This window comes from Sturnus vulgaris, chromosome 26 (assembly GCF_052056855.1).
Source record: "Sturnus vulgaris isolate bStuVul1 chromosome 26, bStuVul1.hap1, whole genome shotgun sequence".
NCBI lineage: Eukaryota > Metazoa > Chordata > Aves > Passeriformes > Sturnidae > Sturnus > Sturnus vulgaris.
Window position 1 is genome coordinate 1,667,032 of NC_142268.1, and position 26,489 is coordinate 1,693,520.

Genomic DNA, 26,489 nt, shown 5'->3' on the forward strand with positions numbered 1-26,489 from the left:
TGGTATTTGTTTCAGGTCTCATCAAGACAGTTAAACAAGTGCCAGGCACTTTCTTCCTGGCAGTCAATGCATTAAAGTGCCTTTGTGAGGCAGGATGAATGGTGGTGAGCAGGAGTTTAGGGGTGAGGGTTGGCCAGTCCCCAGGGGGAAACGTGGCCAGAGCCCCAAACTGGAGGTCAGACCCTCCAAGTCCACGGTGTTTGTTGGGTGGCTCCAGATGTTTGCCTTCCCCTTCACGGCCTCCAGCTGTCAGAAAGCTTTTTGCTGTGGTTTTGTGCCTCACCCAGTGCCAGAGGAGCCTGATTTTTCACTTGGCCTCTGAATACAACAATAAACTGCTGCTATTGCAGTGATCTGACCTGCTTGTGTCAGGCAGTGAGTAAGCAAGAGAGCTTACAACCCTTCTGCAGCCCTTTTATGTGGTTTGCTTTTTTCTTCTTCAGTCAGAAGTGTCTACTATGTACTTTAGGAACTGGGTGAAGTGATATCAGAGAAGTGTTGTACCAAGGAGTTCTGTAGGTGTTCAGAGGCCTTTTTTTTGGCCCGGTTTCAACCTCCAGTCCAAGAAAATATTAAGCAAGTGCTTAAAGAGAGCTCTCCCTGAGTGGCTGTGATGGAATGGATTTCTTGGAGCTGGGCTGCCCTGGTGCCATAGAGAGGGGCTGATGCTGCTCCCCAAGCCAAGCCATGACCTCTTTTCTCACTTTGTAACGTCCCTGGCAATGTAAAAATGCAACACAAATGCTCTGAAAAGCAGTGACTGCAGGTGTGCAACAGCTTCAAGGGATTAAGAAGTGGGAGGAAGCAGCAGAAGACAGGAGCCAAGGTGAAGTACAAGTGCCTGTAATTTAAAGGGGAAAAGGATGGTTTTTTTAGCTCTGGAGGATTGGTTGCTGCTTACCTTGATTTTTTTTTTCAGCTGTGGTGTGGAATGCTGTATTTCAGAGGGTGTGTCCAAGGCAGGGAACTGCTCTAAGCTTCAGCATACAAATAGAAAGGGCACTACAGAGAGAATTATTTATCTCTCCTATTCCCATTGCTCTCTTTAAAACTCACTGTAATGATGTTGCTGTGACCCAGGCCTCTGTAATATGTGCCTCAGGTAACACAGATTGATATATAAATACCTGAGTTTATTACACTTGAAAGACCTTTTGAGAACTCGGGGGGAGAGAGAAATTGTGGGATCTAATCTACTGTCCCTGAGGGAGAAAATTAGTCCATGGGTAGTGCCAAACGATGGAGCAGCCTTTGGATGCTGCTTTGTGAACTGGGTCAGCTCTGTCCTGCAGAGAGCTCTGAGGCAAATGGGATTCAGCTCTGGAGCCCCATGCCAGCCTTGCCACCCTCCTGCAATGGCACAGACTCTCCTGAAGCCCTGGCTGTGTTTGGGTGGTCCAGGGATGAACATGGACATCTCCTCTGGGACCAGGTAATCAAAGAGCAGTGGGGACTGTGCATCAGCAGGTGCAGGATCAGATTTATTTAACTGGCAAAAATGTCAAAAAGCCTCCCCTCCCTACCTGCCTGTGCCCTGGGCATTTTCCAGTGCTGTCTTACAGGGTCCTGCAGCAAACACTGAGTGCAGGGAATGTGACAGTTCTCTGTTGCTGCCTGTTCTGCCTGGCTCTGCTGACCTCAGCTGGCCTGATCAATTTTTCTCACATTTTAAATCACGTTGCACCCGTGATTACAAAGCTTCCTGCTACTACCGAGTAAAGTTCTGAAGGCTGCATTATTATTTTTTTTTTTTTTGGAGCAATGTTTAAAAGTGACAAACACGATCCTGAGCTGCCCCAGGGGCTGGCTGGACTCTGAAATCTCCTGCTCTGTTACTCATCAGATCTCTTAGCACAAGTTGGAAGCACAGATGTAGCCAGAGCTGCATTAACTGATTTTAAAAGTGCTCTTTAACATGGGACACAATTGCCATGAAACTCATTGCCACAGGAAGCCACTGGGGCCAGGCACTTAACAAGAGTCACCAAAGGCACGAGCACTGCTACAAAATGGAAAAATAGATAAAAACACGATGATAAATTTTGCTGCAGGTTTATTAAACTACACATTTAGGCCAGCCTCTTCCTGGTAGGGTAAAGGATGGTGCTTAATGTGAGGAGGAGAAGGAGCAGACAGACGTTGGATCTGATGCAGTTTGGCAGCCCCTCCAAGGGGAATGTGTTTGACACAGACCTGATCTCCTTGTGCCCGTGGCTGGCTCGGTGTCACTGCCCCTCCACGCTGTGGCAAAGAAATTTTCATAGTTTGTGAACAATAAAAGCGGGAGCACAAAGTTGAAGCCAGTTTTCTTCCCCCTAAAGAGGAATACATTTCCCAGATCATTACATTTTTGGTTCATGCGCTGAGGCTTTCTCTCCCTGGGAAGTTTTTACAGTAGATTGAATCTGATCATTGAAAAACTCATCTGGAAAACAGGTTAGATGCAAGAATAAAATGCCTCCCTCCCTTCTTGCTTCTCTCTTCTTTCTTCTTTGTACACCCAGAGAGAAAAAAAAAATGATGGTAGATTTAGCAGGTTTTAATTATCATTTACTGCCTGGGTGAAATCTCAAGCCTCTCTTCCTGGGTTCCTCTCTAAAGAATGAGTCTTAACTTCTCATTACCTGCTTGAGGTGAGTGGGTGATTGAGGCACATATTTTCCCACAGCAGTTGTGAGTTCCTCTCATTCCTCCTGAGTTTCTACTTCAGTGTTGGAGGGTTGATGGACCTCCTTTTAACAGCTGGATTTTTTCTCTGGTTATGGATTGAGAACCTGAATTTATTCTTCCTTCTTCTGCGCTTATCTTTCAAGAGAGTAAAATATCCAAGAGTGGAATGATGTTCTGCAGCAGGAGTGCTGCTGGTGGGCTGGGAAGAGGAGCTCTCAGCCTTCAGCTCAGTGTTTGCAGCTGCACAAAATATCTCCTCGTGTGCAGGTGCTGCCAGCTCCAACAGGGACCCATTTCAGCCCCTGACCTGCCCTGGTTTATGGCACAGCAGGAGCCAAGTCCAGTGCCAGTGCTGCCAGGTTGGTTGCCCCCAGAGCAGGAGAAATGGGTGCTGCAGCTCGGTGGAGATATTGCTCATGCAAGGTGAATCTCAAGAATCCCATAGCGCTGCTCACTTTAAACCAGCAAAAGCGAATGTTACAGGTTAAAATGATTAAATGTGCACTTGCAGATACAAAGCAGGAGATTTCAGACACCTTCTCAGGGGCAGAGTGGCAGGCTGAGAGCCTGCAGTGGGGTGCAGGTGCCAGCTGCTCAAGCAGTGAAGCTTTGGCCATCAGCTCTGAGGACAGGTGAGTCCTGGGGGGAGGAAAAACCTCCTCACCTGGCTGAGCCCTCTGGGCCAGGTTCCTCAAGTGAAAATCAGTGGTGAAGCCCTGCAGGGGTCTGTGCAGGTGGGAGCTGGTCCCTGCCCTAAGGGAGCACAGGTGAGGCTTCAGTGGCCAGGGAGGAAGGTGAGCCAGGGCTTGCAGGCAGCTGCTGAAAATGCCTGGAACACAAAGGCAGGCCCAGCCTGCTCCAAAATGCTCGGAAAGAGTCCTGGAGGATGGGCAGAGCTGATGGGAAAGCTGCCCTGTCACTGCCTGCTTTTATTCCCTGCGCTGCACACACTTGTTCTGGTTATAAATGGGTCCATGAAGAATTTATTTCTTTTGCTGTTTCTGGGTTCTGTATTCCTCTGCTTACGTTTTTGAGCACAAGGGATATCACTCTTGCTTTGTGCTGTGCTGTCCATCTCCTTCCTGGGCACTTTTTCTTTCTCTCCTACAGCAGAGCCATTTAGGCATCCATAAAACTCCCATAAAATTTTCTCTCCCACAACTTTTGCAAGAGCAGAAAAATGTCCCCTTCACATCACAGACATTTTGATGTGGGGGGAACAGACTTTATGTTAAAAAAAAAAAAAAAATGAACAGTGAGTAAAATAACAAGCCCAGAGAAAAAGGGCAGCTTTGGCAGAGCTGACACACTCCCACCAGCTCACCCTCAGAGCCATTACCCCATGTAAATCTCCCTTTTTTTTAAAAAAAAAAGAGCCAAGGAGAGGGAGAGCCACCAGCAGTGACTTCAGTCAGGGGAAAATAGCCCTGTGTTAATAGGTATGGACACAGCCTGGCTGTGAGCCAGATGCCTGTGCATGGAAACATATTTAAACCATTGAACAAGCAGGGGATAAACAAGAATTTTCAAAGTTTGGTGGGTTTTGGTTTTTTTTTTTTTGCAACTCCAGGCAACACGAATTAGAGTCTACAGTTATTAAGTTCCCATCTGGTGGCTTCTTTATGAAGGGATGATATTTGCATGTTTCCAGCAGAGAAAAGCTGTTTTTAGTTCAGATAAAATGGAACATTTTGCGACAGTATGGGAAATAACAGACGATGCTGATTTTAGCAACTGGGGTTGTAGGTTTCACCAGCTGCCCTTTAAAAAAAAAAAGTATTTATCTTTAAGTAATGTTTTTCCAAGTGCTCTTAACAGCCATTGATTTGGAAGACTTTGGTCAGAGGAAATGTTGGCATCTTGCTGAGAAAGAAGACGTTCCCTTGGGTCATCTGCTGTAAGTGCTGCACCTCAGTGCACATTTTCCCCCTCTAATTTGGGCAATTTTTGGGGGTTGGTGTAGCCACAGGTTATCAAAACGCAAGAAGATCTGGTTATTTTCTTTCTTGCATGAGAGTGATGAGCAGGAAAGACTCGCAGCTGCTGCACTGCATTGCAGCTGTGGGGACTGTGAATATTCCCCAAAACACGAGGCAGGAACTGCATGGATTAACCCAGAAGGAAACCCCTGCATGGCTTGTTTTAAAATATCTCCTGTTCCACCACTGCAAACTGAGTGTGGTTCTGGAAGCAGACAGTTTCTAAAGCAGCCTGTTCAGGCAGACAGTGCCAGCTTCCAGCCTTGAAAACCATAAATACAGCTTGGCCAGCACCTGAGCCACACCAGTGCTCACACACGAGTGCTTTCCCACCCAAACAGCTGCTCCACTGTCACAGCCAAGAGCAAAAGGAAGAGAAAAGCCCCAGCAGAGCTCCAGCCCTGGAGCAGGAGGCTGTGCCAGGCTCAGAGCAGTGCCAGCATCACCCTGAGCTCAGGTAAGGAAACACAGAGGGGTTTGGGGGGAGAAGGGAAGGGGTTTTGTGTTTTGCACACGGGCAGAGGAGAATGGAATCTGCACGTGATGCAGCAGTGGAAGCACAGACTCGTTTGGTTGGAAAAGGTTTCCAAAATCCTCACAGCCACCTGCCTCCCCTGAGCCCCCTTTGCTCCAGGCTGAGCCCCCCGAGATTCCTCAGCTGCTCCTGGGGCTCCAGCCCCTTCCCAGCCCTGTTTCTGTTCCTGAGCACTCTCCAGCCCCTTCCCAGCCCTGTTCCTGTTCCTGAGCACTCTCCAGCCCCTTCCCAGCCCTGTTCCTGTTCCTGAGCACTCTCCAGCCCCTTCCCAGCCCTGTTCCTGTTCCTGAGCACTCTCCAGCCCCTTCCCAGCCCTGTTTCTGTTCCTGGGCACTCTCCAGCCCCTTCCCAGCCCTGTTTTTTTTCCTGGGCACTCTCCAGCCCCTTCCCAGCCCTGTTTTTTTTCCTGGGCACTCTCCAGCCCCTTCCCAGCCCTGTTTTTTTTCCTGGGCACTCTCCAGCCCCTTCCCATCCCTGTTCCTGTTCCTGGGCACTCTCCAGCCCCTCCACGTCTGGCTTGGTGTGAGGGGCCCAAAGTGAGCCCAGGTTTGGAGGTGCAGCCCCAGCACAGGGATCCTCCCCCAGGTCCTGCTGGCCCTGGCATTGCTGACACAATCAGCACAGGGCTCTGGATGTGTGTTTGCACCCCCTTTGGAAGCCTGTCAGCCTTGGTGTAACAGCACCAGCACTGCACTCCAGAACTCTGCAAGGGTGGAAATTTTTATAGCAATTTCAGCTATTTGCAGCCTTCTGATAGTGAAGTGTTTTAGAAGGCAGCAAGTCTGTCATTCCCAGAGCAATCTCTGGCCTGCCTCCAAGTCTTATAAGATCTTTGGGGTTTGCTAGGTTTGAACAGTGGCCTTTGGGGGAAGATTTGTCTTTGCCATGCTCCTGCTCTCCTCTTCTGGAGAAAGCTCGTGGTGTATTCAAGACTTTTGCCAGGGGTGGTAGCAGTGTCCAAGAGAGCCCTTGCTTGGGAATTCCCTCTGCTCTTTTCTCTTGCTCCTGTTCTAAAAATAATTTGTAATTCCTCCAGAACTGAAGAGGCTGGGGCTGGCTCTGTGTGCAGTGCTGTAGCCTCCACCTTTCTGGGCACAGGGTGGAGATTCACCCAGCTCCTGGGGCCAGGTCCTGGAATAAGAGTGGTGCTGCACTTCAGGGCTGCCAGTACACCTGAAAAAGTGCCTGCAGTGAACTGTTGAGGGCTGTTCAGGGGTAAACTTTGCTCCTTCTTGCCTCCTTCAAGGTTTTCTGCTCATGGAGAAACACAGGAAGCAGCAAGTCTGCAGTTGTGGGTGGCCAGGGATCTCTCCACAGGTATGAACCACCAGGCAGTGCCCAAAAGCTCAGCCAGGTGTGTGTGACCCTGGACCCTGCAGGTTGCCTCCTTCCAGGTCCTGGCAATGGAGAGTCCCGAGCCACTGAGCTTATTTCACTTTTAAGCACAGCCCAGCAGATCCCACACTTTGCTGGAGGCTGCCTGGGCTGCTCTGCAGATGATCCTGTGATGTTATGACAGTCCAGAGAGCCATTATCCCAAACTCTTGCCAATCACCAGACTGCTGCCAGTCTGTGTCAAATGAAGCATCCCGGGCCCTGTCACATTAAATCCAGCAGCTCTTTCATTCAGAGCAGAGCAGTTTGTTTATTTGTGTTCCCTCCCCTCCTTTTGGGATGCCACGCTCAATCATCTCTGCCTGTGCAAAGCCTGGGAAGCTCCTGAAGGGCCCCTCGTTCTCGGGCTGTGGTGGAATTTTGGGAAATGTGAGGGTGCAAAGGAGGGGGAAGCACAGAGTGGCTGAGAGCCTGGTTCCAGAGCAGTCCCTCAGGGGTTCAGGGTGTCTCAGCCTGGTGGATCATCCTCATCCTCAGATGCATCCATGGCTGCTGGGCTCTGCTGGCCCCAGCCCAGGCTGTGCAGCACCTCTGTGCCTCCCTTGCCTGTCCTGAGAACAGGAAGGGTGAGGGAGAGGGGCAGCCCGTTCTCTGGGAAAGGGAGGACCGAGAGCTGTGACCATCTGGAGGATTGGAAAGGGAATGCTGAGATTTCAGCTCCCTTTCCCCACCAGCATTGGGGTACAGAGCTGGATTTTTCCCGGGCAGGAGGGTCAGTGGGGCAGTGCCCCCGATGTTGATCCCGAGCAGCTCCTGCCCTCTGCAGCCTCTCCCTGCCACACCACCAAGCCGTGGGAAGGGGTTTTAACCCTTTAAGTGAGGCAGAAATAAGATGCACAGCTCCATGGGCGTCTGTCATGACAGGAAGAAAGAGCCAAGTTTATTCACAAACACACTTGGTTTTATAGCAGGACTGCAACTCCCAGAGCAGAGAAAAGGTGATTGGTTCAGAGAGAAGACACCCCATTGCCAGGGCCTGGGCACACACCACAACAGGGGTTTGATTTTGTTATTAATTCCTTTTTATTCTGACCAAATCATCACCCTGGGAGAAATTCTCCCTTAGCCTTGAGCTGGACCAGTTTATCAGTTGGGAACAGAGCTGAGAAGCTCCAGCCTGGAATATTTTTCAGGCTGTAATTTTCTTACTTTCTCAGTGTCCCACACCGAGCAGGACAGTGCTGCAGGACAGGGTGGAAGGGCTGGGAGGGCTCTTGGAGCAGGGATTTCTCTCAGGCAGAGATGATTCCCAGAGGAGAATTTCCCAGTTCATGCAGGGACTGCGAGTGGACTACAGAGAAAGGTCTGTACAAAATGGAAAGAAAAAGGGAAAATGATTGTGCACTGGCTGGAATTGTGATTATGGGGAGGAACCAGGGTCCTGCACCTTCATCAGCACAAATTCTCCTGTTCTTACAGGAAGCCTCTTGACTGAAGCTTCTCTGTGCAAAGGCTGTGAAGTCTGATCAGCTTCTCTTGACTTCTTAGCTTGGGAGAACAGGGAAAAAAAGAGATTATTTGGGTTTTTTTATTTATAACGCATCTGCAATAAGAGGTGGTTAATTTCTTATCATTGCTTGCTTTGGTGTCTAATTTGCCTCCTGTAGGATTTGAACTCAAATATTATGATGGGAGTTTTTTTCCCTTTACAAGAACTGAAAGCAAATGCACAGTTAAAAGACAGAATTCCAGGGCTTCCAATCGTTTGACAGAATGAAGTCTGTGAGCCAAATTAACTGAGCTTCCTCATTACTGGTGTCACTTTTTGTGCTGGCTGAATGCTCTTGAATTCAGCCCTGATCCATTACAAGAAATACTCTCCTTACCTTTCTTGCAAGGGGCCCTCAAGCTGATTAAAAGCAAAAGGGATTTCAACTGTAGTCTTTTTCCCTTGAAGAGTGGCTTTTATCTGTTGCTGCTTGTTTCACAAGAGAGTTTCTGGTTATTTCATGGTCATTGTGCAAATTCATGGGGAGAGCTTCCCTATGGATTGAATGGAGATCTTTTCAAGGAAGAAGGATGTCGACTGCTTTGAAGGAGTGTGATGCAACAAAACCTCACACAAATCCCCATTTGAGGTGTCACATCCACACCAGTGTCCCTTTAAGAAGGAGCAATGATAAATCCAGCTTCATTATCCAAGCATCAGCTGGGTGACATCCTTCCCTTTCAGGACACAGTGACTGACTCACCGGGTGACTCTGCTGCAGCTGAAGCCACATTCAGTCACTGGAAACCCAGGGAGACTCTGCAGTCTCCATGGAGACAGCACACTTACAACTTAATGTGATCAACAGATGCTGCAATAATCTTGAAAGATGGAGAAAACGTTTCAAACCGAGTGTTGTTTATGGTGGTTCAGTGGATGTTCAAATTTGCTCTGTTGTGACTGAGCTCCATGTAAACACACTCTCAGGAAAACACACAGACGTGTGTGTGTGTGGAGGGAGAAATCTCTCATGTGGGCAAAGCAAGAGGAAGGGGGCACCACTTTTGTGCTCTCAGCTGTGCCCTTGGGGAGGTCACCTTGCCGTTCTCTCCTGTCCCAGCTGCTCTGTGAAGCGGGGCAGTGCTGTCACCAGGTGATGGCCACGGCATCCTTTGTGCTCTGGGGTGGGTGGCTGTAATGAGATGAGCCTGGAATCTCAGTGAATTGAACAGGGATCTCCCTCTGTGCTGCATGACCTAATGCTGGAGCTGACGTCAAGATCTGCAGAGCAGATTTGCACTTCTGCTTGATTTTCCTGTGAAATCTCTAATGAGTGATCGTTTCCCACTGAATCTCACAAGCTGTAGGAAAGAAATGACCCTGTTTTCTGTCTTCCCCTGCTCTGATATTGCTGCAGCCCCCATTACTGTCACATCTGGGCCCTTGCACCAGCCCCAGAGGGAAGGAGATGCACTCCTCCAACAGGAGGAAGGGCATGCAGTTCCACATCAGAAAAATTCCTGGAGCATTTCTGCTAGAAAAGGATGTTCCAGACGCAGGAGTGGCTCAGCCTTCATTTCACTGACTTGCTGGTAGGTAAAAATTCATGCTGTACTCGTTTCTTATTCTTTCCCCAAGCATCCTCTGCTGGCCACTCCTGGAGATGGGCTGCCAGAACCACATCACCAGGCAAACTTTATTTATGAGCGTGCAAACCCTTGAATTAGTGGGCTGAAACATCAGGACCGAGGCCCCAAGGGCAATCCACGGGGACCACTTTGGCAAACATTTCACTGGCTCTGAAGGGAAAAGAGCTGAGCATGAGCTCCCTGTGGCAGAGCTCAGCAGGATGTGGGACAGCAGGGGACAAGTTGCTGCTGCTCTGGAGCTTTGCTGGGGATGGAGCAGATGTGCAGTGGTTGGGGGCTTCATCCACACATCTGCATGAAGGAGGAGGCATTTCTCAGTCCAAGCATCCAGGAGGATGCAGGGTTCAGGATTCAGTTCCTCCCCCAGCTGCTGCTTTTCCTCTCAGCCAGGGCTTTGCTCTCAAGGCTCTCTCCCAGCACTGGCTGTGCTCTTGTCCTTGATGAAAGGTGCTCAGCACTGGGGGCTCTCCTCTCCTCTCCTCTCCTCTCCTCTCCTCTCCTCTCCTCTCCTCTCCTCTCCTCTCCTCTCCTCTCCTCTCCTCTCCTCTCCTCTCCTCTCCTCTCCTCTCCTCTCCTCTCCTCTCCTCTCCTCTCCTCTCTCCTCTCCTCTCCTCTCCTCTCCTCTCCTCTCCTCTCCTCTCCTCTCCTCTCCTCTCCTCTCCTCTCCTCTCCTCTCCTCTCCTCTCCTCTCCTCTCCTCTCCTCTCCTCTCCTCTCCTCTCCTCTCCCCATGCACCCAGGGGTTCAGGATTGCCAGGGAGGGACCTCTGCTCACACCTTGGGGCCCCAGCCCTGCATCCCCATCCATGACTGCACAGGTACACACAGGAACTGTAGCCACAGAGCAGCCATAAATATCAGTGAGAATTATTGACCAGGGTCTGTCTCCAAATAACGACAGAAATGCATCTCCCCTCCAAACAGACAGGATACCTAATTCAGTGAAAGGAATTCCTTGTTGAAATCCCAGATAGGCCCATAAGATCAGCCTGATTATTTTTTGAAACCTTGGTTCCTCCAAATAAGACTGAAAATTGAATTAGCTCAGAGAGAGACAACCCTGGCCAATCACTCAGGGAAGCTGAAGGACAGCTTATTGATTTTCATGTTTCAGAAAAATTAAATGATATCCCTTTTTGTTATTTAAAATGCTGCTTAAGCAATTTAGTAATGTGATGTTGGAGGCTCAGTTCCAGGCTTTGAATCAGCTGAAGGAGGGGGAGGAATTTCCCTTGACAAGAGAGCTAGGTGGAGGAAAGATTTAGTATAATTGCCTTCCCTTCCAAATAATTGATGGCACCAAAAGAATGGCTATATTTTGCCTGCTTCCTTTCCTGCATACCATTTATTAAAATATAGTAATTAATTATGTAAATAGTTGATTTATAATCAGCATCACTGGTGGTTAATTGATTTTTGTGCCTGTGAATTTATATGACAGGGAAATACTGCTAAGGTGATTACACTGTCCTGCCAGGCCACGGCGTGTTTGGGGAGGAGCTGGCTCTGCTGAGCCTCACCAGATGGAATTTGGGTCCTTTCCTTGGGAATTTGGCTTCTCCAGGTGTTTGGGACCCTCTCTGTCCAGAACAGACCCCTCACTCCAAGGGTGTGTGGAAAGGGAGAGTTTTCCAGGAGCTGCTGAGGATGAGCTGTGCCAGCTCTTCTCGGGGGGCTGTGTGGGGAGTGCTGCCCCTTCCCAGCCCTCTGCACTGCTGCTGTGGTTAAACTGGGCTGCTGTGGTTAAACTGGGCTGCTGAGGTTAAACTGGTCTGCTGTGGTTAAACTGGGCTGCTGTGGTTAAACTGGGCTGCTGAGGTTAAACTGGGCTGCTGTGGTTAAACTGGGCTGCTGTGGTTAAACTGGGCTGCTGAGGTTAAACTGGGCTGCTGTGGTTAAACTGGGCTGAAAAGAGAGAGAAAGGACAGCAACACACACGGAGCTCTTTTGGGGAAAAAAGGCCAATTTATTGTACAGCCAGCCCGGATTTAAAGTGTGTCAGTGCAGCCAGGACAGGACAGGAGCTCATTGGACAATTGGGAAAAACATCCTTGGGACAGCACCTCAGGATGTGTCCCACGGGAAAGACACCAGGGGTTAATGTTGGTGATGAATTCCACTCTGTTTGTCACCGTGTTGTCACCCTGGGAGACTCCTCCCTAACTGAAGCTGCAGTCAGCTTGTCAGCCTGGGAATGGAGCTGAGAGTCAGGAGAAATCCAGGCCTGGAGAGAATTCCCAAGCTGTGATTCCCCAGCTCTGTCAATGTGTGTGTCCACATGATTTCTTTTCCCTGCTGCCCCACCCCTTCCCTTCATATTGTTTCAGGCCAATCTTCCAGAAATAGCTCTTAATCAAACGAATGTGTGGTTATAAATAAAAATATCTTCTCCTCCCCCTTCTCCCCTCCAACCTCAAATCGTGAACCTTTGCCTGAGCAGGAGAATGGGAATTAGCTCCAAATGCAAAGGTGGCTGTAAGATGATGCTGGTGCTGTTTCCAAGGCACTGAGCTGGCTGCTCGTGGTCCTTTGGCATGGAGGGAGGGAAGGTGGAGTCTCCTCAGGATTATCTGAATGCTCCTGCACCTGTTTTCCCCCAGTCCAGGTGGGTTTTGTGCCTTTGCTCTCTGTGTCTTTCTCCCTCTCCCCCTTTCCTACAATGCTGCTGGGTTTAGGATCAGCACCTTGAGCCCGTCCTAAAAGCTCCATCCACCTGGGCAGAGGCTGCTGCTTTGGGGCTGGCCCCTCCCTGTGTGCTGCAGGTGATTTGGAACCTGGGTGCTGTGTAAATCCATCCGGTGCTGCCTCGAGTTCCTTGACCTTCAACCAAGACCTGAGCTCCCTCTTTTCTGTGATGAGTCGACGCTATTAATTGGAAATCCAATTTTGGAGGCCAGCCAGGCTAATGCTGAGCCAGCATCACTTGGCTCTGCAGGCAGGATCCAGGACATGCCTTGCTCTATCTATAGCCAGGGAAAGTCAGCTTGTTCTGCCTTTTTGCAGGGGAAAGTGGGGTAAATAGGTCCCAGTGCCTCCCTCACCAGTCTGGCACCTCACATGGTTTTACTTTCTCCTATTTCCAGCTTGAAGCAATGGAAACTGTACAACAGAACTGCCAGGCGAAGATTTTTTTTTTTTTACTCAGACAGAAATCAGGATAAAATGACATCAGTCCTTTGAGTGGACAGATCCCACTGAGGTCCAGCATGGGTGAAGAGCAGCTGCTGAAGGTCCTTCCACCCCAAACCTGAGCTTGGGGCAAGTCCATTCCCCCTCAGAGGGGCTGGTCCTGCCCCCCTGGTGCTCCAGAGCTGCTGTGAACTGCTTGGAGTGATGGAAAATGAGCTGCACCCTGGAGTGCTGCTGCTCACACACGTGGCACACGAGATCACACTCCTGTGTCCCACGTGGGGGCTCTTCAGGGTCTCCTCAAAACACAGAGCAGTTTGGAGCTGCCTCTCAGAGGAGCCAGGGGTGAACAAGGCACGCAGACCCTGCTGAGCAGCTCCTCCAATCCCAAAGGCCACCCTTGGCAGAGACCTCAGAGCCAGAAATGTGGCTTTTCCTGACAGCCAAGTTATCCCAGAGCTCCAGGATTGGGTTGGGTTGGAAGGGACACCTGTGCTGGCCCAGGATGTCCCCTGGCCATCCCATGGTGTGGGTGGGTGTGGAGATGTGGACACACATTGACAGAGCTGGGGAATTCCAGCTTGGGAATTCTCTCCAGGCCTGGATTTCTCCTGACTCTCAGCTCCATTCCCAGGCTGACAAGCTGACTGCAGCTTCAGTTAGGGAGGAGTCTCCCAGGGTGACAACACGGTGACAAACAGAGTGGAATTCATCACCAACATTAACCCCTGGTGTCTTTCCCGTGGGACACATCCTGAGGTGCTGTCCCAAGGATGTTTTTCCCAATTGTCCAATGAGCTCCTGTCCTGTCCTGGCTGCACTGACACACTTTAAATCCGGGCTGGCTGTACAATAAATTGGCCTTTTTCCCCAAAAGAGTGTGTGCTGCTGTCCTTTCTCTCTCTTTTCAGCCACATGGAGATGCTGCAGTGGTCCAAGGGGCAGGGGGGTCACAGCTGCACTGCTCAGTCCTGGGCTCACACACAGCTCTGCCTGGTAGCCCAGAGCTGGCAATGAGCACTGAGGTGTGACAGTGGCTGTGCTGAGCCAGAGCTGATCAAACTCAATCTGATTAATACTAACTGCTTATAAAGTGTGTCAGGCCCAAACATGTATCCAATTTTAATTAATCCACTGAACTGCCCTGGGAAGTGGGGAGGAAGTGAAATTCGTGTCTATTTTTAAAGAAGGAAACAGGAGTTTTTAATTAGGTGGTGCTTGGAACTTTTGGGTTATTTCTGCTTCTCCATTTGTCTGGAGGAGGTTTGGTGGGCAGGGCCCACCTTTAAAAGCAGCACAGGGGAGAGAAGTGGCTGCACATCTGGAACCAGGTGGTTCCTGAGCTGTGGTTTCCCTGGCCCAGTGCTTGCTTGGTTCTTTCTAGCACGGATGGGCCAGAGTTGCCCTGCTCATTTCTCCTGGGGATGGGGCAGAGCTGGGCAGGGTCAGGGACATCTCAGTGCCTGGGGACCAGAACTCTGTGGCAGGTCCCAAACCGGCCCCAGCTGATTCCTGACATCCCCTCCAGACCCTGGCAGCCTCTTGGCATCTGCCAGGCAAAGCTTGTGGGGTTTTTTCCTCTTCTCCTGTCATTCTGCCTTCCATGTATGCACAGATGGCTGATACAGAGCTGTTGTAAAGGGTTATTAAAGATTGAGGGGTTTTTTTTTTTTGCTCTCCCTTTGATTGATGCATGAACAGACCTATACAGATGTGATAAGGTCAAATGTAAATTTAATCAGTTTTTGGTTGTTTTTTTTTTTAATTCCTGTGTGATGCATAAACAGATCAGAGTGTGGGGAAGAAGCTGGCAGTGGGGGAGCCTTTGATAACTTTCAGCTTCTGTCCAAATAATTTTAATGACAGACTGCTGAACTGTGGGGTTCCAGAGCTTTGCAGGAAATCCTGGGCACGAGAGCTTTTAGACCCAGGAATTCCTAGAAAGCACCAGAAAATTCTTACAAATTTTCCACAGCACAACATCAGATCCAGCCCTAAAATAGGTCTGAAAAGGACACATTGTCAAAGGTTTGTGCATCCTGCCCTCAGCTCTGCCTTGTGCTCCCAAATTTCTCTTTTGGGAGGTGAAGGTGGGGTGATTCAAAAAGGGGCTTTGCAGAAATGCAGGTGCCTGATGTTGGCAACCACTCCCAGAAGAATTAGCCCCGATTTCTCTGTTCTCCTGCTCAGCAAAGCCAGGCTGCAGCGTGCGAGGCTGATGGGATTTTTTGGCCGCTGAGTCATTTGGTCCCAGGGACACCTTTGGGGTTCAGGAGCAGTGGGGTGGGCAGGACTTGCAGGCACCCTGGAGGTGAAATGGAGATGTCCTGGGCACGGAGCTGCTGCCTCACCTGGCTCTCACCTGCACAGAGCCTGGTGATGGCAGGAGCAGCTCTAGGGTCGAGACCAGCCTTGGCTCCCGTGTGAGTCAGAGCAGAAACCTCCTGGGGGAAGGAGAGCAGACCCTCAGCTGTGCTTCCCTCACACCTGTGCAGGTCCAGCTGCCCCTGCTCTCAGCAGATGGGCCCGAGCAGAGGAGCCTCAGGTGAGTGAGGCTGGGAGGCAGAGACTCAGGTGTGAGGAGTTACATCCTTGCACTGTCAAAACACTGGCGTGTCTGCTTGAGGCTGAGCAGGAGGGAAGAGTTCCTGTGGGACAGCAGCTGGCTCCGTGTGAGCTGGGCACACACACAGGTGAGTGAGAGCTGGGCACACACAGGGATGGGTGAGTGAGAGCTGGGCACACACACAGGTGAGTGAGAGCTGGGCACACACACAGGTGAGTGAGAGCTGGGCACACACACAGGTGAGAGTGAGCTGGGTACACACACAGGTGAGTGTGAGCTGGGTACACACACAGGTGAGTGTGAGCTGGGCACACACAGGGATGGGTGAATGAGTGAGATCTTGGCACACAGGGATGGGTGAGTGAGAGCTGGGCACACACACAGGTGAGTGTGAGCTGGGCACACACACAGGTGAGTGAGAGCTGGGCACACACACAGGTGAGTGAGTGAGAGCTGGGCACACACACAGGTGAGTGAGTGAGAGCTGGGCACACACACAGGTGAGTGAGAGCTGGGCACACACACAGGTGGGTGAGTGAGAGCTGGGTACACACACAGGTGAGTGAGAGTGAGCTGGGTACACACACAGGTGAGTGTGAGCTGGGTACACACAGGTGAGTGAGAGCTGGGCACACACAGGGATGGGTGAATGAGTGAGATCTTGGCACACACAGGTGAGTGAGAGCTGGGCACACACAGGGATGGGTGAATGAGTGAGATCTTGGCACACACAGGTGGGTGAGTGAGTGTGAGCTGCAGGTGCCCCGGGGGCCCTGCAAACAACAACAGGAACATTTAAATGCCATAAAGCTCCTTTTATCAGCGAGATGGTTTGTGCTGAAAGAGGTTGTTGTGCAGGGTTCCTTTGATGGGTCTCGACAGATAGCACCAATTATAAAATTATTAACAAACGAATGTGCTCCTTTGCTCCAATTAAATGATAAGAGCCAAAGCAAAGGGGCAGATTTTTATCATTATCAGATTACAGGCCCATATTGTGCTGATAATAAAGCAGGCACTTTCTAATGTGTTGCCTCCAATATGGCTCCTTGGATCATTGTTTGGCTGTAGAAGAAATGAAAAGAACTTTGCAAAAGCAATAATAATGTGGAAGTGTCTTTATCACAGGCCATTCCAGGCAGTGTAACAAAAAAGGGCCCACGATGACTCAGGCCAGTGACAATGAGGATAATAAGAACATCAGGAGTGGGGAGGGTGCCCACACAGCAGAGCACTGGGCCAGAACAGCTCCAGTCTGTTAGGAGATAAAGCCTTAAGAGGGAGTTCACTTCAATTGGGGAGGCAGCTCGCTGCAGCCTCTGGAAAAGTGAAAAGAGCCACAGGAGGAGGAAGAAAGGAATATTAAAAGCTTTTCAGGGGGTGGAAGGAGTGTTTCTCTCCTAGTCTTTTTCCCATGTAAAGTCGGGTAGGATTCTGGATGCAGCTACAAATAAAGGGCCCCTCTTTCACTGCCTGCAATCTGATGTTCCAGAGGTGATAAAATGTAATTAGGCAGTGTAGTACTAATTCACTTGCCATGTGATATGTTGAAGGAGGAGAATACCAACTGCATGGGAGGAGAGACAAAATGAGTTTCCCCTTCCTGACCCTGAAGCAATCATACCTAGAAGCCTGAAAGCTGATTTTATTTTCCTCTCTGCAGGTGAGAGACAGCAGTTTGAAAGAGTCCTACTCTGACTCTGCCTTGCTATGTGTTAGGTTGTTAGGCTGGTAAAATATGTAGGGGACGTGATTCCCTTCCTGTACTGACATAAATCAGAAGTCACTCTGGCTGTGCTGATTTACACAAGCTGAGGGTTTGCCTTAACAAAATTATAACAGGATAAAGCCTGTGAGGAGGAAAGGTCAAGCCTGACATATCTGTCTCAAAGCTTGGTGATATCAGCCATGAAGCTGTGATCGTGACTGATCAGGGAACCTCGTCATTAAATGATTAATTATTATTAATTATTATTTATTACTCTAGCAGCAGGGAGCCCTTGTCACATCTATGTTAAGTTCCTTTGAACCTGGATCCCCTCCAAGTTTTCTGAAGTCCTTGAGCTTGCAAAGCAAAGCTGCTGATGTTGTAAGAACGGGTCTTGGAGTTTAATACTCACAGGATCTACATTCCTCAAAGGAAATGTGCCACGATGTGTGAGCTGCCTGGAGTGACAGGAGAGGGGTCCTGGAAGGAGCACAGCAAAGTCAAACTGGGGAATAATAACGTTGTGGGAATGGTGAGCTAAGGTTAGAGCTCTGCTTAACTCGGGGATAGTTCTTGGAGTGGGGCTGGGGAGGCTGCAGGCTTCTCCTGATCCCTCCCTCACGATCAGATCAAACCAGCACTGGTTCCAATGGATCTCACTCTCATTTTCACCAGTGTAAGTCACCTCTCTCCTGCCAGCGAGCTGGGCTGGATTTACACCCAGTGGTTGGAAACCCTCTGCTCTGAACTCCTGCCAGTTCTTTTCTGAGTCTCCCAGCAGAGATATTTGCCTTCCTGGGCATCAGAGGGGCTTGAAAGGCAAATTAATATCATCTCTGAGCCAGATCAAGGAGGTAAAGGACTGTTTTCTTGTCCTGCTGCAGCACCAACATGTGCAGTTTTACAGCCCCAGCCTGCTGGCTGCTGATTCTGCTTTCACTACCTGTTATTTACAGCCCTGCACACAACAAGGTCTATTTTATTTATTTGTATGTTTTTGCTTCCCGGGAAGATCTCCAGCCAGGAGCTGAGTCAGCAGCATCTCCAGTCAAATAGGGAGCCTCTGTCCCTGCGAGGCATTGAAACCCTCTGATGTTTTGCCTGACAGGGAGAACTCTTTCCTTTCTGTGTGCCACATCACTGTGTTTTGTTTCCCATCTTTCCCTGCAAGCAGGAAGCAGCCCTCTTGAATATAATTCCTATTGAAAGCAAACGGTGTTTATGTCTGATTAGTTCTGGCTCGGGGCTGTATCAACAAGCTCGCTGTTGGTCCTGCATTTGCAGCCTGGAATATTTTAGGGCACTGGAGTTGGACAGATTCGTGTTTATTACATTAAACCATTCTATCACTGACTTGCCAAAGTGTTATTTTCCCAGATGTCAAGAGGCAGTGGGGGAAAAAAACAAAAAAAAAAAACCACAAAGCACCACATGACTGGTGGCAAAGAGGGCAAATCCTGCAGCCTTCACTTAGAGCATCAGAGGGTCAGAGCCTGATCCTGCCTGTGCTGCAGGAAATGCCAGAGCTGTGGCAGAAGGGCCAGGCTCCCCACTCTGATGATGCTGATCAGGAGAAACCCCTCTGAGACCCGTGGGATTAGGCTGAGCCACAGTGCCCAGGCAGGTTCTGCTGTGCTGTGCAGACCAGGGATTCTGTCCCCATAAAAGCCAGAGCAGAGCCCTTGCTCCCTTCCAGGAGCTACATTTCACATCAGCACAAATCCTCTGTCAGCAAATAAGACTTGCAAGACAAAGATGGAGCTCTGAGGGGAAGTGTCTTTGCTTTTATTTTATTCTTTCCTGAGTGGTTTCTGTCACTGCAACTGAACAAACAGAATAAACCACCAGAGCCCAGGGGCTCAAGCCAGGGCAGGATTCTGTTCATATTTCCTCTCTGGGGACAGGGTTTCCATCACACTCCTCTGCCTCACTCTGGCAGCCTATAAAGGTCCTGAAAGGATTGGAAATATCCCCTGCCAGCTCCCCTTGCCCAGGAGAGCTCCTGGCTCACACAGGGCTGGCAGAGGCTTTGGGCTCTGTGGGAAGCCCCAAGGGGGAAATATCGACTCCTTCAAAACAAAGGTGTAAATTTCAAAACATCCCATGGAAAGGAAAAGAGCAGCCCCAACCAGAAAAAAAAATATTTAGAAGCTATCAGGCTGTTTGATTTCAAACCAGGCAGACTCTGGCAGCCTCCTCCATGATTTTTCTTTCTTGTTTAACATTCAGAAGCCTCCAAGGAATTTGCTGGTACATTTGCTGTGCTTCACCACAGAGCAACTGTAACAGGCAATGTGTGGCCTGACTTTATCACTCAGCCCGTCCTGTCATTCTGATAGAATAATCAGAATAATCCTTAATATTTCCCAGCAGTAACTTGTGTCTGGGGCTCCTGCAGGTGTTTCACCTGTGCTGTTGGCAGCTGCACCAAGCAGGAAACACGAGGAGCCCAAGGAATGGCAGGTGCTGAAGGCAGTCAGAAGCGAGCTGGAAGTTAAGAATTTTAACTTAAAATACTTGTTGAGGTTTTCCTTGTCAGCAAAGGCGAGAAATACAAATTCCCTGAGTGCAGATTTTGTGGAGGTGAGTAGTTTGGGGACCTGAGAGCAAGTGGATTCCTGGACTTGATCAGGGCAGAAGGTTGGTGCTGCTTTCCCCAGGTGATGTGGTGGGTGGGGTTCCTGAACCTCCACCCTCATTTTCTGGATAGAAGACAAGCAGAGCAGTGACAGGCAGTAGATTTGGGAGTGGAACATCTCCACTGCATTCCTGGATCCCAGGGCTGTTCCTTGCCCATCAGACAGCTCAGCTCTCCTTGCTCCATGCAGATTGTCCAAATTCAGTCCGAGGCTCCGCTCACAGTCCAAGCCATTTGCAAATTTAAAGAAGAGACATTAAATTAGATGAAAGCCAATCAGAAACTAAGCAAAGTCCATTAAGATCCTCCTTGGTAACTCTCCATTTAGCCAGTTCTTTAAGGAAACTGGCTGAACATCTGAGATGTGCTTTCTCTGTAGACAGATAACTCTGAAAGTAGAACCCCAGTCTCCAAAGAGCTTTAAGCTTTCTTAAAAGGAAGCAAACGACTCTGTGTCGTGCCACATAAGACATTAATCATTAAATGTTATACAGATGAGTGGGGAAAGGGGCCATTTGTTACAGGAGGGAAAAGAGAGAAAGTAGGGAATTTTTTTGGCCGTGCTGCCGGGAGAGCCAATTCCCATCTGCGGGTTTGATGCATTGTTTCATAAGTAACAGTGTTGGTTTTGCACAGTAGCAGCTCTCAGAAACCATAACGTTTAATGCAGAATGGAATGTATTCGAGGAGAGAGGGGTTTTTTTTCTGGGCTATTTTTGCTCTGGGTGGAGAAGGATGTGTCTCACAAAGTTGCTTTCCCCAACGCCCTCTGCTCCTGCAGCAAAGACAGCAGCTCGGCTGTGGTCCCTGTATCAAATGTTGCTCTCTGTACCATAGAACCATCTCTGGGATATTTTTGTCTTCAAAAACTGTTGCCATTGCAGAAAGTGAGCCAGGAAATACACACGTTGTGTTGTCCTGGCCAAGAGATGTTATTTTTTTTTTTTGTTCTTTCTTCTTTGGTATGCATCTTTGTGAAAGCAAAAGCAATTTGGGCTAATGGAACTTGCTGTCTGTGGGCAGGGAAGAGTGCACTGGAGCATTGGAAAACGCAGCTGTGCTGGGGATCCTGCATTGATGCTGGGGTAGAGCAACAAGTTCTGGATGTAGAGCAGTCCCCAAAGGGGTTCCCAAGGCAGAGAGCCACGCTGTGAAACCAACCCTCCACAAAAAGACTCGGGGCATGTCCCAGGGTGGGCACTTCTGCTTTTTGCTGCTCGGTGTTCTGGCTTTTTGGCTACAGTAGGGAAAGTGCAGACTGAGTTGGAGATGTTGTAGACTGCTCCTGTTAGGGGAAAGCTGATGCTGAAGTTTCCCTACGTGGATGTACAAAGGTCTGGATTTTAGATCAGGGGAGAAACCCCACAGCCTAAAGCAACAGCTCCAAACTTTTCCTACATAAACACAACTGAGAAAGACGTTCTGTGTGTCTGCCTCCCCACAAGACACACATGGTTGTGTTTGGCTTTCCTCTGCTGCTCCTTTTATCTCTCCCTCTCCAAATTAAACCAGGGATTCTCCTCAAAGTGTTCTGCTCAGAGCAGCTCTGCATTTCCTTCCTATTTTCAGTGAGTGCATGTGCTCAACTGCAGCTCTTCCCAGTGTCAGTGTGGTTTATCCCAGTCTGGAGTCAAAGCCTGACCTTCCCTTTAGAGTTGGTTCTGCTTTGAATGCAGGAAATATTCCCAGAATGCTGCCTTACCCCCTGGCACATTTCTCTCTCCATGGGCATAATCAAAGCTCCAGCTATTGCTGCTCTGCCATCGAGCACAGCTCCTCCTAATGATAATATTTTTCTCATCTTAAAACAACTCGAACAACCATGACTAAGTACCCAGCAGGTCAGTTGAGAATAATCAGGTTTCTGCCTTTGTCTCTGACACGGAGCAGTGCCTGTGAGGCATCTCGGGGTCTCTGCTCACACAGCAGGCTTTGGGGGAATTGCCTTCGTGGCTGGGAACTGTCTTGGCTTTTCTCTTAATCTCTTATCACAAGATTAGCTAATGCCTGTGAAGCCCAGGAGGATTGGGTAATGATAAGGGATCATCAGGAGAGATGGAAAGATAAGTATTGTTCTCTAAGAAGCTGTTGGGGTTTATTCGGAAATAATTCTCTCCTGCTCTCTGCAAGGCTCTTCTCACACAGGCCCCCACCCCAGGGCCCCTGGAGCTCCCCTGAGTCCTCTCCCACCTGTGATGGGGCACAACAGAGCAGCACAGGGCAGGTGGTGTCCCCAGCCCGTGCAGGTGGAGCTGGGTGTGAGTGTGAGCATCACAAACCCCTCCTGCTCAGCCTGGGCCATGGACAGAGGATCCCAAACATCACAAATCCCTCCTGCTCAGCCTGGGCCATGGACAGAGGATCCCAAACATCACAAACCCCTCCTGCTCAGCCTGGGCCATGGACAGAGGATCCCAAGCATCACAAATCCCTCCTGCTCAGCCACCGAGGCTCCCAGAGCCCCTGCAGCCTCTGCCCCCAGGGTCCCAAGCACCATGTGGGGCTGGACATCATCCTCCTTGTGTGGGGCATCACCAGCCCCTCTGGCAGAGGGGGATTTTGGACTCCCCTTTTCCTTTTCCCTGCTCCACAGAGAAGAGCAGAGCTGCAGTCCTGCTGGGTGTCTGTGTCTGGGCACACGGAGCAGTTTGAGACATTCCCTTCTATCAGCTGCTCATAACCTGTCTCATCTGAGACAGTCACCCACAGTGTGTGCACATTCCCAGCTGTTCCACTGGAAAATGAGACTGATTCCCCTCATCTGCCTCTCCCCACGAGCACAGCTCAGGGCTCCCTGGGGCAATTATTTCTTCAGAGCTGGTGCTTTGGAGAGCAATCGTTCATAGCCTGCAAAGCAAGTGTCAGGTCTCCAGCAGAGCAGGAAGGGCAGGAGCAGCCATCCCAAAACAGCTGCTGCTGTGGAACCGAGGGATTGGAGATGGCTTCAAGGCTTCCTTCACATTCTGGTGGTTGGAAAAGCACTGACTCCCAAACCACAGCATCTTCAGGGGGGCTGCAGCACAGGGAGGTGAGGCCAGTCCTGCTCTTCTTGCTCTTAGGGGCAGGGTTACCTTGGATTCACTCTTTGGAGGCTTTGTCTGTGCTGCTGACTACCCAGTTCATTATCTGCTTGTAATTGTTTTGTCTTCTCTGATCTTTTGTTCACCTGTGATGTGTGTACAATCAGATTTGCTCTGCTCTGACATGAGTTACAGGCCTTTTGAACCCTGACTGATTAAAGTTTCTTCCTTCTTCAAGTAAATTGGTTCCCATAGAGCTGTCCACTGGTGTGACTCCCTTCACTATCTGAATCACATCTTCCCAGCTGACAGATGGATTGCTCGAGGGGTTGTGGTCATTGTGCCAGCCTCAGAACTTTGGGGGTGATTGTGTCCCCAACCTGGTCGACTTGCTTTTGTTATTTTCTGGCATGGTTCTTTTTCCACTCTGTATATTAATGACTGATATCCAGCATTCAGCCCGACCCTTCCCATCCTGCTGGAGCCCCCAGCTCTGAGGGAATGTCACCCATGGGTGAGTTGCTCTTTTGAGGTCCCTTCCTGGCTGATATGAGTGTGAGGAGCTGCCCCAGCCTGCACTGCAGTTCGGTGAGGAATGAATTCCTGAATAGGAGCTGAAACCTGCAAGGCACTGCACCATTGCACCTGCCCGTTTTTATTTCTGTACATAAACGTACAGGGAATGTGCAACCCAAAGGGAATTTGAAGGATTGTGCTTGGGAGGCTGTGCTGAGGGGAGAACCCAGAGCTCTACCTGTGCCCTGGAATCCCTGCCTGGCACCCCCTGCAAGGGCTGGGATCACCCTTCATATCCTCACGGCTCAACAAGGGGGGATTAAACTCGGCTTCATTATTTTCAGAGGCTTCTGCAGCTCTTGCCTGGCTAGCAAGAATGCTTGGGAATTTGGCCAGTAACTGTGTTAATTGGCTAGTGTGTGAGGTATTTATTTAAATGTCAATTTGAACAGAAATCAATTAAAAAAAATAAATCTTAGTATGAAACTGAATAATAAAGCAGCAGTAGAATCAGACATTTTTAGCAGAAAGAAATGCTTTTTTATTACTTAAAACAAGCTTAAATTAACAACTGCAGATAATGGTTCCCTGGAGCTAGATAAGGGGTTAAGGATCATTGCTCTCAGTGATGACAGGCTACTCACTAAATTTGGTGAGTTATGTTTCGAGTTGAGGTTTTATAGCTCAGATATATTGTCTCCAAGTGAGTGAGACTTGGTTGACTGGCAAGCCAAATGACTCACGAGCTGACCTGAAGAATTGCTTTCCCCCCTCAGCCCCCGTTGGGTAAATGATGTTTGGAAACCACCAGCTATGTGACAAATTACAAGAATCATATTATTTGAAGACGTGGAAAAGATGAGTGTAATGTGGAGACAAAGGATCTCGTGTCCCAGGGTTTTTGGCAGAGGAGCTGAGTGCTGATGTCATTTCAGAGGCTGCTGGTGCTCGTGGTGGTTTTGGGAGGGGAGGACAGTGACACCTGCTTTGGAAAGACAGGTCTGGATGGTGTGGGACCCTGACCAGAACTCACTGAGGGTGTCCCAGCTCCCTCTCAGCCCCAGCCTGCAGTGCTGTGACACAGCTCTGTGTGTGTGACCTGTGGAACCCAGCTGGCTGAACATCAAACCAGCAAAAAAAAAAAAAAAAAAAAAAAACCAAAAGAGTTTGTTTTTCTTCTCATCTGATCCACTTTCCCAGCCTGTCCACACACCTGGATGGGTGAGCACAGTGCAGGATAACGAGAGGACAGGGATGAAGAGAAGAGCCTGGATGCAATTGGCTGAATTTGCCACTCAAGGCTGCATCAACCAAAGCCACAGCTCAATTCTCCTGTTGCCCGAATATGCATTAGTGAAAAGTGATGCTACCCACTGCTTTCCAGAGGGCTCAGTGTCAATGGATCAGACAGGCACTTAGATTAAATGGGGGATTTCAGTGGAGTTTTGCCTCAATAGCAGCTTTGTGAGACAAGATGAGAGTCAGTTTGTGATGAAAAGCTGAAAATATCAACTCTGGCAGAATGAGGGTGACCAGCTACAGCAAACCTTCATGGAGACATTTGTCCCAGCACAGGGTGCTTGTGGCCAGCCCAAAACAGGTGCCAGAGTCCAGCTGCAGGGCACCAGAAAATCCTAGAATCATTTAGAATCGGTCACATTTTCATCCAAACGTCGCAGAGGGGAAGTTTCTTTCATGTTTCTGGCATATTTTAATGGTGTCCGAGCTTAAAATAAACCTCCTAAAAGGCTGAGCTTCACCTTGGGTTGCAGCTGCTCTGGAATCATTGGCATTGCTGAGAGTGGTGTCATCCATTCACTTCCCATTTTTGCCCAGCCACAGCAGCAGGGGAACCGTGGCCTCTTTTCTCACCAGAAACTCTGATGTTTCCAGCTCCGAGTGTAATTGGACACTGTTGCAGGGTTTTGTGAGTATTGTTTGCCTCTGCTAAGGAGAACAAAAAGTAACTCTTAGCTGAAGTGAAACTAGCAGTGAAAGCAGAACAATTGGCATTGAAACTTCCATTTCCCAGAGGTGGCTCCAGCTGCTTGGTTTGCTGTGCACCGGGGCTGGGGCACCCCCAAGCACATCTGTGTGCACAGCCAGGATCGAGCTGGGCCAGGGGAGCACCCAGCAGGGATTGCTGGGACTCCCAGGGCTGCAATTATTTGTTACCTGGCCTTATCCCTGCTAGTATTTACTGGAGTCTGGCCCACTGTAAACATCCCCTGTGGATGCTGTGAGATATAAAAACCAACCTGGGTAAATCCAGTGCAGATACACCAGAGAAGCACAGACTAAAGCCTGTCAGGTTTATTCTTATTTATGTCGGTTTCTACACACATAAAGCAGCACTGCAAGACTTTGAAGGAGCCAGGGAGATTCATGTTGTATCCCCCCATACCCTCAGGAGCTGCATGCAAAGCTACACTCTGGGTTTTGACAGCAAGGATTGAGCCCACAGCCTCAGGTTAAAGCTAAATTATTTGAGCAGGAGAAACAATCTCCAGACTGTGAAAAACAGCTTAAAGCCACTGGTATCTGAAATATAGAAAGCTTACAGAAGCCAGTGGGTGAGAGTTAGTGAAGCAGAGGGTTTGGCTGCCAGGACAGGAGCAGGTCCCTCCTCTGAGCTCTGCAGGTACCCGGGGAAAAGGGGCTAAGACCCATCTGTGCTTACATGTCCAAAGCAGAGCTCTCACCCCATTGCATTTCGAGGAGCAAACCATCCTCATCCTCCTTCCTCCCCTGCTTCAGCACAGGACAGGAGCTCACAGCTCACATCCCCAGTCTTGTTTTCGTGTGCACAAGCAATTCCATTTCAGTGAAAGGCTGCTGGAGTTGTTCCCCGTCCATCAGCCTGATAGTGGTGATTTATTGGTGAGATACAGAACTATTTCTGTCTTATCAGCTTGGAGCAAAAGGCTCAGGAGCTGCTGCTCCTCAGCCAGCTCCAGGTGGATTGGTAGCTGAGGAGCTGTGGCCTCTCCTGCAGTCTGGGCTGCTCTGCTGTCCCCATGGGCTCCATCTGCAGCTCGTGCTGCTTTTTCCAGACCTAGGACTGCAAACATTTCACGTGTTGGGGCAAGAATAAAGATTGCCTTTCTCGGCAAATATAGCCCTGCATTATCTACTGTGCCTCTGACTCAAAATGTCCCCCTTTTTAATTTCAGAGTCACCAGCAGAGCAGCAGTGGGTCCTGGGCTCTGAGCAGCCCCTGGTGAAGCTGAGCTGTGGCTCGGGATGCCCTGGCAGC

At 49.6% G+C, this 26,489-nt stretch overlaps 1 long non-coding RNA gene across 2 annotated transcripts; it reads left to right on the forward strand.

Moving 5' to 3' along the window:
- Positions 1–331: 331 nt before the first annotated feature.
- Positions 332–26,489, forward strand: LOC148221190 (uncharacterized). Of its 2 annotated transcripts, none has more exons than XR_015808466.1 (4): positions 332–5,106; positions 6,431–6,501; positions 9,426–9,600; positions 26,407–26,489. It is a non-coding gene; the product is annotated as an uncharacterized LOC148221190 (long non-coding RNA). The 2 variants fall into 2 exon arrangements; XR_015808467.1 differs by lacking the exon at positions 26,407–26,489 and adding an exon at positions 12,740–13,625.